This window comes from Hibiscus syriacus, unplaced genomic scaffold (assembly GCF_006381635.1).
Source record: "Hibiscus syriacus cultivar Baekdansim isolate YM2019G1 unplaced genomic scaffold, ASM638163v2 tig00117002_pilon, whole genome shotgun sequence".
Lineage (NCBI taxonomy): Eukaryota > Viridiplantae > Streptophyta > Magnoliopsida > Malvales > Malvaceae > Hibiscus > Hibiscus syriacus.
Genome location: NW_024063518.1, coordinates 650,764 through 663,278, shown reverse-complemented (window position 1 = coordinate 663,278; position 12,515 = coordinate 650,764). Strand labels below are relative to the sequence as shown.

Here is a 12,515-nt window from a genome sequence, read left to right as displayed (position 1 = left end):
TTGGTGATCAAAATCAACCATACCGAAAACAAAAGGGACTATTGGCATAGTTTATCCTTTTTTTCAAATCTAAAAAAATACCAATACTCATAGGATAGGTGGAATAATATTGAAATGATACCAGGTTTTTATGTTTTACTTCCATTGAACTAGTACAATTAAAAGATTAATTTAGAATGAGTATAATAATTTAGTGCCACCTAGTTCAAACTAGTTTGTAAGGTTGAAAAGGTTATTTTTTTTAATTTAATAAATACACTCATATTCAAATTCATGTAAACACAATAAAAAAAAAAGGTGTTTCCACACATATTTTATATATAACCGAAAAACAGACGTGTGAAAAGAACCAAGATATAACAGTTGCACGCACATCTTCAGCAGGAATGATCAATTCTCTCTCTATCAACAACACTACGAACTAATTCAATCAACGGAAAATCTCTGAAAATCTCAAGTCTTTATCTTAACACGCATATTAAAAATTTAAACTTGAAAACGCTCAAAGTCATGAATGATGAATCCACGGCCCTGAATAAATTTCTAAGCAACGGAGGGGTCCAAATCCTTTCGGTAAAAGAGGAGGAGTCATTCACCACAAGTATTCCCAAATGAAAATATATTTTTATTAATTAAAAAAAAAGAAAACAAAAAAAAAAAACCATGCCTTTGCATATCCAAATCAGTTTGGATTGCAATTCATATTTTTATTTCCTACTTCCAATATCTCTATAAATATATATATATTCGATAGAAGATCCAGTGGAAAGGGAAGAGCATTTGAGTCCAAGAAACAAAGGTAGGGAGAAGTGAGAATTGTAGTGGTTCGCTCAACTGGATGACTTTTTCAACATCAGCGGGAGTTTAAGGCTGTACTGCAGTTGTTATGACTGCACAAAGGAAAGCCTTTCTTATGCTTTTGTTTCCAGGCCTCTCATCTTTTCCATGAATTTCAAACTTCATGTGAAGAAACTTCCCATATCTATGCCTCCAATGGTCAAATGACCAGACAAATGGCCCTCCAGTGCCATTTTTCATCCGACAGATTCCAAACCAAGCAGAACTATATATATATATATATACCTTCTTCCCGGGTCAGGCATGGCCCTTCTTCCCTACTGGCTGAAAGAATAACAGGCACAAAATTTTATATAAATCCATGGAGGTTTCAAAGGGAGCATTCTGGTCTGGTATCTGAGGGTTCAGGATCTGAAACTTCTGCAAGAGATTCGAGCATGTTTACAACCTCAGCTGCATCATCCAAATAATACTTGGCTTTGCTAGGTTTCTGACCAACGGTGCAGGCAAAAACGGATATATTTGAGGAGAGGACACCACTGGTAATTGCATTGCTGATGACCTCAAACATATCCTCATCAGATCTGTCATCCCCAATGCAGAGAACAAAATCAGCCTGCTTTCCACTCTCAGCCATGGTTGTGAAGATCTTTTCGGCAACCATCCCTTTACTGACTCCCTAAAAGCAACAATAAAAAGCATACTAAAGCAAGTGCTTGTTTAATTTCTATTTAATGCTTTTCTTACCCTTAATAGTTAGTACCTCAGTAACCTAAGTGATCTAATAAATTTACAATAAAAAGCATGCTAAAGCAAGTGCCAAAACCAAAATTAAGTAGATACCTGTGGTTTCACTTCGACAATAAACTGTCCACTTTTCACAGTCACAGGTTCATTGGCTAATACACTCTCGAGATGGTCCAACATCTCCTTGGCCTGGCTAGATCCAAAACCAGGGTCTGCATCACGATGGTGCCAGACCAAAGCACTCTCCTTGCTCTCAATAGTAGAGCCATCGGTGGCCTCTGTATACAGTTTCATTACAGGCTCAGCTATCTCCTTCCACCCAAATTCACTATTCTGCCCACGAACTTCCCAATCATCATCAGCAGACCACCTGAAACATCCTCAAAATGAGTGCACGTACTGAAGAAACACTAAGATTGACAAGAAAAACGAAATAGCAAAAGAAAACATCACACCTCATGAAATAACCATGCTCAGCAGCAATTCCAAGTTTTTTACATGGAGAAAACCATTTGGCTAAACTTTCTCTTCCTCTTCCACTTACAACAAAGACGGTATTCTTGACATCACCGGAGAGTGTGTTTATGATAGAGATAACCTCTGCACTTGGTGTTTTGTTATGTGATGTTTGAGGCATTACTGTTCCATCATAGTCAAATAGTATAGCCCTGTTTTTGGACCTCAGATACACAGATAAAATGTGATCAATAGACAATTTTCTGAAGTTAGGATCAAGAGCTACAACTCTGAATCCAAAGCTCAAACCGATTCCCCAACAGCGTCTTCTGAAATGGTCTTTACATGTCCTTTCCATATCTTGGAAGAAGCTTCGAGACCAGAATGCCACATTGTGTGAGCTAACATACCTATAATGTTTCTCATGGCGAAGCTGTTTCTCAGCATCAGCCATAGAGATTGCCTCATTCATTGCTTCAGCGGTAGCTTCAATATTCCAAGGATTCACCCGAATTGCACCACTGAGTGAAGGAGAGCAACCAATGAACTCTGATACAACTAGCATGCTCTTCTTGGGCCCACTTGATTCTGGGGAAGACTCTGAATCAGATACTCCCTGTCGACACACAATGTATTCGTAAGGAGTAAGATTCATTCCGTCCCTCACAGCTGTGACTGCAACGCACTCAGCTACGCTGTAGTAAGCAACCCTTTCACTCAGGGATACAGGCCTATCAATGAAGACAATTGGTTCATAACCAGGTTGACCAAAAGTCCCATTGATTCTCTTGCAGCTTTCCTGTATTTCAGCCCGTATCTCCTCAAGATCTTTCCCTCTTCCCCTAGCAGGGTTTGCAATCTGTACCAGAACTGCTCTCCCCTGCCACTGGGGTGCTGTTTCAGCATCTGCTCCATTGCCAACAGCTTCAAATTGACACCTTTAAATACATCCATATCATCAACTCCAAGCAGTATAGTCTTTCCCTCAAACTGCTGTTTAAGTTCTCCAACTCTCCACTCCTTATCTGCAAGTCTCAAAACAGACACAAACTGCGCCATGTGGATTCCAACAGGCATGATCTTTATCCCAATTGTCCTTCCATAGTACTCCATCCCAATGTTACCCCTCTTTGACTGATACTCTAAACCTAACATTCGACTGCAACAAGACAGAAAATGCCGAGCATAATCAAAAGTATGAAAACCAATTAGGTCTGAATTCAAGAGTGCCTTTAGGATCTCTTCCCTCACAGGTAAAGTCCTATATATCTCAGATGAAGGGAATGGACTATGAAGAAAAAACCCCATTCTCAATCTATTAAACCTTCTCCTCAAGAATGTAGGCAGCACCATCAAATGATAGTCATGGATCCAAACATAATCATCTTCTGGGTTTATAACTTCAATAACCCTTTGAGAGAAAATATTGTTTGCGGCAACATATGCCTCCCACAAAGACCTATCAAACCTGCCTCCGTTGTTTGCTGAAAATGGAAGCATATAATGGAATAGTGGCCACAACTGCTGTTTACAGAAACCGTGATAGAACTTGGACAAAATGTCAGGTGGAAGAAATGCAGGGACACACTTAAACCTATCCAACAAAAGCTGTGACACATCATCTTGTTCGTTGGAATCAACATCAACCTTCAAAGAACCAACATACAAAACCTCCATTTCCTCAGGCAAACCATCTTTTAATTGTAATAACAACGAATCATCGTCCCAACTAAAACTCCACCCTTTATTATCAGGTCTACGCTTAGCTTTGACTGGTAGTTGATTAGCTACGATAATAATTCTGTCCTGAAGAACCGAAGACTGCACATCTGAGGCCACACTGTTAGCTTGGTCATCATCTAGCTCTGAAATAACCCCCGGAACGGTCATTACTCGTGGCAGCCGTTTCTTTTCACGAGGTTGACCCATTACGGGGAAATTACCAGATGCTAGATCTAAAAGATTGGTATACGACCTTGACATCATCTTTAACCTATCCCTTCAGTTATTACCCTCAACAAGAATCAATCAAAAAACCTCAAACTATAGAAAAGACCCCTCAAGAATTTTGTTTATCTTCCAAAATTTCTCTTTTACTTTTGGCATGATCTGCATTAGGCATAATCAAAAAGATTAACTTTTCATAGAGACTAAACAAGAATACATAAAACAAAGTAAATCCATGAATGAATTAGATCCTAATTAAAAAATACTACCCAAACGAATACGATATTAGAGTTTAAATCTACGGAAAATAAAGAAGAAGAGTGGAACACTGAAACTAACCTTTCAAAGCACAAAGCTTGTGTATTTTAATGGAGTCCTTTGTATCCAAAAACGAAAAAGGAAAGATGGAAGTTGCTTGAAAGGGGTTTCTTTAATTAAAAGAAAGAAAAAAATCTAGGGTTTGTTATGGACCTCTCCTTATCTCAAGGATCCAAATTTACACTCCTTTTTATTTCTTTCTTCATATCTTTTTTGGTTTTCTTTAGGAAAATGATTAGCAGTTTTAATATACGGTTAAAACAAGTGTTATTAATTTTATTATTATTTAAATAATAAAATCAATAAAAATTTATTGAAAATTATTATTTTTATTGGTTTTGTTATTGTTGAATTTTCTTACTGAGTTTGATAATATATTTCGTAAAAAAATAATATTTTAGATAACGTAAACTCGGTAAAATATACAATAATAACAAAACCAATAGAAATAATAATATTTTAAATAATTTTTTTATTTATTATATTATTTAAATAATAATAAAACCGATTTCTTTCTCTCACTAGCAAATTGCATATGGTGGTGATACTGTAATGCCGTTTGTGAAAAAGGCATGTGATGTCCACCATTGATCTAAGTGTTGATATAAGTGCCTGGATTCAAGAATTTGAGTTTATAAGATCAAATTTGAATCGTATTATCATCACTTTTAATAGATAATCTATAAATTTCTAATTAAATTTTAGGTATATCTTAATTAAATAAATATATCCTGACCCTAGATTAAGAGAGTCATCTTAACTTAAATTTTTTTGTACTTAAAAAAAGAAATAATGACAGATGTCTTCTGAATAAATTTAAAAATATATTAAATGGATATTTATCGGTATTTTAATTTTATTTATGAGATTTTATTTCACGGGCGGCATAAATTCCTTTGCATCTAAACATCAATTAAATTATTAAAAAAACCTGGACAACTCTGGTGGTTCAGAGCGATACCAAATATACATGTGGGGGAAGAGCATGCAGGTTGCCACGTGGCGAACTTAAAATTAGAACAGATGGATTACCAGGAATGTCATAGATGGGTAAAATCATTAGATGGAGTCAAAAGGATGATTCGACGAGTAGTTCATGAGCTTTTCTTTAGTAAAATAATTATAAAATAATATATATTTAAAATTTTAATTATTGATAACACAATCTAACATTGCGTTCGATTTTGGAATCTGATTATAAAAACTTAAGATTGGGGCCAACCGAAGAAGTGAATCAATAATGCAACGATGTTATTACATAATAACAACCCAAAAACAATAAGATGTCATGAATTAACATAAATATAATGTAAGGTAAATTATAAGTTTAGTAACTGGATTATTTTCTCTTTTTTTATTTTATTTACGGATTTTTTAATTTATTTATTGAATTTGATATATTAATTTTTCTTATCATATATATATATATATATTTTTATATCACATGTTATATTTTATTAATATTTTAATACGAAATGAAATTATAATAAAATTAAATTAAATTTCTAAAACACACAAATCCTAAATCTTTAAATTATACTCTAAACTCTAAATCCCAAATCACTCTACCGTCAACGAACGATGGCTTATCATGATTCAAGATTCTCCTGACAGACCAATCTCTTTTCGCTTAAACCCTTATGCATTTAATTGCTCGTTCGAGGGAAAGATTTCAAGGATGCAAAGCTAATAATTCGTGCTTTGACTTTGAAAGGTAAGGGGGTGAGTCTTCATTTATGCACTACATACACGTGTGGTTTCATTATCTTTTTCATTTAATTCTGCAACCAGTTTATTGCTAGATGGCTAATACCAAGTCCTTTAATTATCCATCTAAACCCTGCGATCGAACTAGCAAAAATAACCAATGTTCAAGCAGCTATGGACATACATCCATGTTTCATTTGTGACTGTCGATAAGCATGTTCTTCAGTCAAGCTTGATCCCCGATGTGTCACCGTAGGTTGAGGGTGGGCAGAAGTTATAATTTGAGGATTAGGGTTTGAGGTATAGTTTAAGATTTAGGGTTTGGATGTATAACTTAACATTTTTAAATTTATTTTTTATTATAATCTTATTCGATATTAAAATATTAATAAAATATGATACGTCATAAAAAATAATAATAAAGTAAGCTACATCATCATAGAGCGACAAAAAAATCAATATATGAAATTTAGTGATTAAATTAAAAATTAAAAATACAATAAATGAAATAGAAGAAAAAGTAAAATTCAGTTACTAAATTTATAATTTATTTTATAAAATAATAAAACGTAAACAACTTAAATTGTTATCATATTAAATTTAAAAATAAATGTTATCATATTGAACTTATTATGAAAATGGTTGGATTTTTTCTCTGTTGACGCATGCGATGTGTTGTGCTACCTGATCCTCTTTATGATGTTTAGGGAAAAGGGGGCAAAATGAATTAATAGATAAAAATTGTTTGGACAAAATAAATATGATGCTTAATATTTGTTATATAACATAAAAATGCATGAAATTTGTTAAATATTAATCTTGAAAAGTTATAATATAAATTATTTAAGTTTTTTTTTCTATTTAAAAGATGAAAAACAGCAAGAAAATTACAAGTGGCTCATATTGAGCTTATCATTGTCGAGAAGACTCAAGATAGCTGCAGGAGGTTCTTCGAAGATAAACACGTCATAGCCGAGTTGAGTGGGGTCCTAGCGAGTGCATCGGCTGGAAGATTACTTTGTCGGGGAGTCAATCGAATGTCTGTTACCCAAGCTCTCTGTCGGATCTTGTTAATGGCGCGAACAAGAGGCACAGTACTGTGGGCAGCATCAGCAGCGTTGAGTAGATTGGCAGCTTCGAGAGAGTCAGTCTGAACTAGCAAAAGTTCAAAGCCGTTATTCCATGCAATTTAAAGACCTATCAAGATTGCCCAGAGCTCTGCTAGAAAAGGTTGTGTAATACCAATTGCTTTGTTAAAACCTAAAAGCCATGTACCCTCATGATCTCGGAAGACACCACCTACAGTCCCATAGCTTGACTGTTCCGAAACGGCACCATCAACATTTAGACAAATCCAACCACGGTGAGGTGCAAACCAATAAACTGGAGTAGGAGTAGGCTCTTTACATGGACTAATCCGTGTTCTACTTTCCACATAGTATCTAGCCCAAGACCAAGTGATACTCCTTGAAAGTATATTCATAGCCGAACAGGTAGTGTTATTAAAAACCCTATCATTACGGCTTTTCCACAGTTTCCAAAGGGTTGAAACAAAAAGGGTTTGCCATGGAAGATCCCATTGTGAGACCATGAATGTGTATCTGAGATTTGATTGGATCCATAGCAACGTTCGTCATTAGCTTTTGCTTGAACGCAATCCACAAGAATAATCTCAGCCGCTGCGGAACATGTAAAGACCACAAAATTTTCCAAACAGGAGATTTAGTGTCCCAAGTTTTTGCAGTAATTTTCTCATAAGCGTTCTTCAATACAAAAGTGTGTTTGCTGTTATATTTTCAAATTAGATGGTCCCGAATCTCCATAGGGTCAGGGCTGCGAATACTTACGATATGAGCTATTGCTTCAGGAGAGAAGATGGCCAGCAGCTTCTCCACATCCCACTGCCCCGTGTGATCAGTGAAATCCGAGAAGGTAAGATCTCGCACGGAGTAGTTTAGATCTTTTATGTGTTGCCTTAGAGGGCCAAGGGAAGGTAGCCAAACATCGTCTAGATGCCGAATGGAGTTTCTATTTCCAAGTGACCACGCGATGCTACATTTGAGATCATCCCATTATTTTGAAATTGCTCTCCACAGAGGGGAGCAGTTTGGCCTGGACACACCGAATCAGGACAAAGCTGATTCATTTTATAATTTTGCCTTAAAATGCACACCAAAAGAGCATCAAGGTTCGTAACTAGAGAGTAACCGATCTTGAGAACAAAAGCCAGATTAAAATCATGGATTCTGCGAATGCCGAGCCCCCCATTGTCTATTGGTTGACCAATGTTCTTCCAATTAACGAGAGAAATTTTCGAGTTTGTAGTCGTGGCACCCCAAATAAATTGACGGAGAAGCCATTCAATTTTATTACACACAGTTCGTGGGAGGAGAGAAGTCTGCATGAAATAGACTGGAATAGCTGCAAGTACAGATTTTGTGAGAGTGATTCTGCCCGCCATGGAGAGAGACTGAGCTGCCCAGCCACAAAGGTGAGCACGCATTTTGTTAAGAATAAAATCATAATCTACGCATTTAGGTCTGTTGTGTGTAGAACAGGGACACCCAAATATTTTCCAAGGGTCAACAACTTGAAATCCAAAAGTCGACCTTATGTCATTCCGAAGGTGGTTGCCGGTGTTAGGCGAAAATTAGAGTGTTTTCCGCTGACTAACACGATGACAAGAGAAGTTGCCGAAAACTTGAAGGAGTTGTTGAATACACACAGCTTGAGAATTATCAGCTTTGGCATATAGAATGAGATCATCAACAAAGAAAATATGCGAGATCAAAATGCCATTTTTCACGAAACGAAAAAGAATCCATCTACCTTTGGTGACCGCATTGTTTATTAGATGTCCGAGTCTTTCCATGACTAGAAAAAAAAAAAGATAAGGGAACAGAGGGTCTCCTTGTCGAATGCCATGGTGCGGGATAACTGCTTGGGAAAGTCTGCCATTCCATTGGGCTTGGAAAGTTGAAGTGGTTATACACTCCATAATGATCCGGATAATATTCGGCGGAAAACCAACATCTATCATCGTTTCATGAATAAATCCCCATTGATTTTTGAGTTTAAATGTTGAGTTGGGATCAAATTACAAGTTTATAAAGATGTGTGGTTAAATTTAAAAAGTTTAAGAAATTTTGAGATGAAATTGTAAGTTTTTGAATGTTGAAGTATTGATTTGAGAATTTTATTAAGGTGCTGGAAATTTAGAAATTAAAGTGGAATGATCATAATGGTGAAGGATCATTATATGAATTTAATGGAAAAGTGAATGTGAATTTTAGAAAGAATTTATAATTATTGGCTTGATCGTGTATTGGCAAAAGTTGAAGGGTTAATAGTGAAATAAATATTTATGGAATTTAAGGAATATTTTGAGAAGTTTGAAATTTCGATGGAAGTACGATTTAGTTTTGTATCGATTCAAGTATCGATTTTATTTTTATCGAATTTTATATTTAAGCTTAGATTATGTTAGTTCGATACTAACATATAGTTTGAATATTTTATCTTATTATATGACATTGTCAGGCCACGATAAATCTAGTGATCCAAGTAACTCGAAGGGAAGGAAAAAGTACGGGATTGAGAAGATTATTGTGAAGAAGGTTCGATAGTAAGACAAAGGTGAGTGCATTTAATTTGTATTTGTGTTACCACACAAATATTGACTTGCGATGAGCCAGTAACGAAATTACTACGGTAAGAAGTAACTCCTAATGTTATCGTGTACATTATGATTAGCACCGCTGGTGCTCATGTTATGATTTGCATTTGGAATGCAATCTTATGATACGTTATGATTGGCACCGTGATGTGCCCAGTGCGTACATTATGTTCTACTCATGTAACTTGTATTATCTTACATATACATTGGGCTATAAAAGTAAATATGAAAGTTATGACAAGTATGTGAAAGAAAAGAATATGAAAATGAAATGAAAGTTTTGAAATATGTTTGAATGAAAAGAATATGAGTTGTTTATGATATTTGATGTTGATTTACATGATTTTGATAAAATCTTGAGATGATTTTCATGTTTTCAAAGGAAATTAGTTTGAATAGATCGATTTGAAAATTTTAATGTTTTTATTTAAATTATAGTTTTATACTATGATACTTTACGAAATTTATGTTTTATATCACTTTATCTATGCTACTGCCTCACTAAGTTTTACTTAGCGTATAATGATTTTCATGCGTAGGTTCGAATAAAGAAAAGGGTGTGAAGTGAGATGCTTGTGAGCATCTTCTAGAAATCAAACCTACCGACAACATTAGTGAGACAATTTATATTTGACTTATTAGTGGCATGTACATTATATCTGTTGGATTGTTTTCTTAGATTTATTTTAAAAGGGTATGTAATAGCAATTTAGGACTATTTTAATTTTGGCTAATTAGTTTTAATCATATTTATGAATGAATAATATACATGTTAAGTTTTAAATGGTTTTAAATGAAGCAGCATTTAGGCAGTTGTATATAGCTATGAAACAACATGGAATTACCTAATTGTTACATAAGATCAACTTTGTTTAAAATGATAAATTATTATTTTTACGAATATGCATGCTAAATGAAACATATTAAAAAATGTTAAAGGGATGTTTGAAAATGAAACAAAATTTTAAGCATTTATTTTCAGCGAATGTTTGTAAAGTTGATGTGACATTTTTAACTCGTATTTTGAGTCGTATATGGACTATGGGTGCTACAATTCGTAAATCATTTGACTTCGTAAAAGCTATAAATTTAAACCTTTAAATATGTGTTAAACATTTTAATCCGTTAAAAATTAGATTATTAATGTTGAATCTTCTTAGATTAACCAAACATATTCTTTATTTTATAATTTAAAATCAGAATCAAAAACTTGAATCTGCATATGCATAAGTTATGCAAATTCAAATAATGAATACTCGAGGATCTCTATCAGTATTAGCTTCAAACCTGCATCAAATATTAATTTGAACTCGTAAATACAAGCTCAAATATATGTAAATATAGATAATTTATTTTTGTCCATAGAATTTTAGAAGTTCACCTCCAATATAAAATCATATACTTAATGCAAATATCTATAATGGGTGTTAAAAGATGATTATTCATATCCGCTTTGAATATGCAATGGATAGTAATTTTAACATCCAAATTCGTAAAAAAGATGGATCAGATATCTACATATTCGAATATGCAATCCAAATTACCCATCCTGCCCCAAACCTCTTGTATAGCAGAGCTGTTCATTCTAGTCGAATTGATCATGAAATCAACTTTTGCCTTTGTTTTTCGAAAGCAACTTTTGTTCTTTCTTCTTTCCGCATATATCATTTTGTTGGTCTATTTTAGTATGGAATGGCTGCATGATTATCTTGGTTTTACATAATTGATACTTATTTAGTGAGAATTGTCCGTCCAACTCAGTTGGTAAGAACGCAAGACTCTTAACCTTGTGGTCGTGGGATTGAGTCCCACGGTGGGTAATTCATAATTCTGACTGCCGGAAATCTCCTACGGAACTTGCTCTCAACCTGACTTTGGGGCAGCCTACTATCCTACCTTCCCTTACCCCATTACATATGGGAATAGGGTCAGTTAATTTTTTATACTTATTTAGTGGCACAGATTCATCTCTTGGACGTGGTTGTTGCTGTTGCAGGGCCCGCCATGTTTGGAACACTAAAATTATTCTTCTTTTCACATACTAGTACAACGTTTCTTTCTTTCACTGTAATCTTCCTTTTCCTAATATTAATGCCTTATTGCGTTTTATCAAGCTGTTTCAGAGTTTAGTGCTTAAACCCTAATGCAGATCAATCCGCTGCATGGTTGGGTTGGGACTAGAGATAACTTAATTGCAAGTTTTCTCTCCAACAAGTAGTAGTCGAATCGAGGGGGAGCGGTGGGGGCAGTCATCCCCTAAAATTTTCAAATTCCTATATATTTCAATTATTTTATTTGTATTTTCTATTGATAATTTGTTTTCAATCCCTAAAATTTTATAAACGGACCCCGCACATAAAACAATACTATCAGTTATCAAGTGTTTATGATGACTGATGATGAGCATGTATCTCGCCAATGGTGGTTGCACAGATGAAAGATTCGGGCGATTGATGATCGATTGAACTATCAACATACGCAAAGCTATTTGGTACCATATGTTCCTGTTTTCGCAGGTCACTGGTGGACACGGCATTACAATCAAGGCAAGATTACGTCGCCATTTTTTTTATCAATGGCGGACACGACGCTATTGAAATACGTTATTTGTCTTAGAACATCAAATGAATTAATACTGTCATCACCCACTTGTTTATCCCAATTTCCACTCAATCACTTCAAACCATAGCAGTATCGATGATTGTAATTAGTACTTTTATTATTGGTTAATGATAGATTAACACGACCCAGATGCAGAAAAAAGAAGTTAAAGGACAGTATGGCAGCCGTCAAATCAAAGTTTTAGGTCACAACAAGATCATGTAATCTCTGTGGTTTTGCCGTCGTGAAGGATACAACATAACTT

At 34.8% G+C, this 12,515-nt stretch overlaps 1 pseudogene; it reads right to left on the bottom strand.

Annotated features, from left to right (window-relative positions):
• Positions 1 to 604: 604 nt before the first annotated feature.
• Positions 605 to 4,420, bottom strand: LOC120194867 (annotated as a pseudogene).
• Positions 4,421 to 12,515: the final 8,095 nt, after the last annotated feature.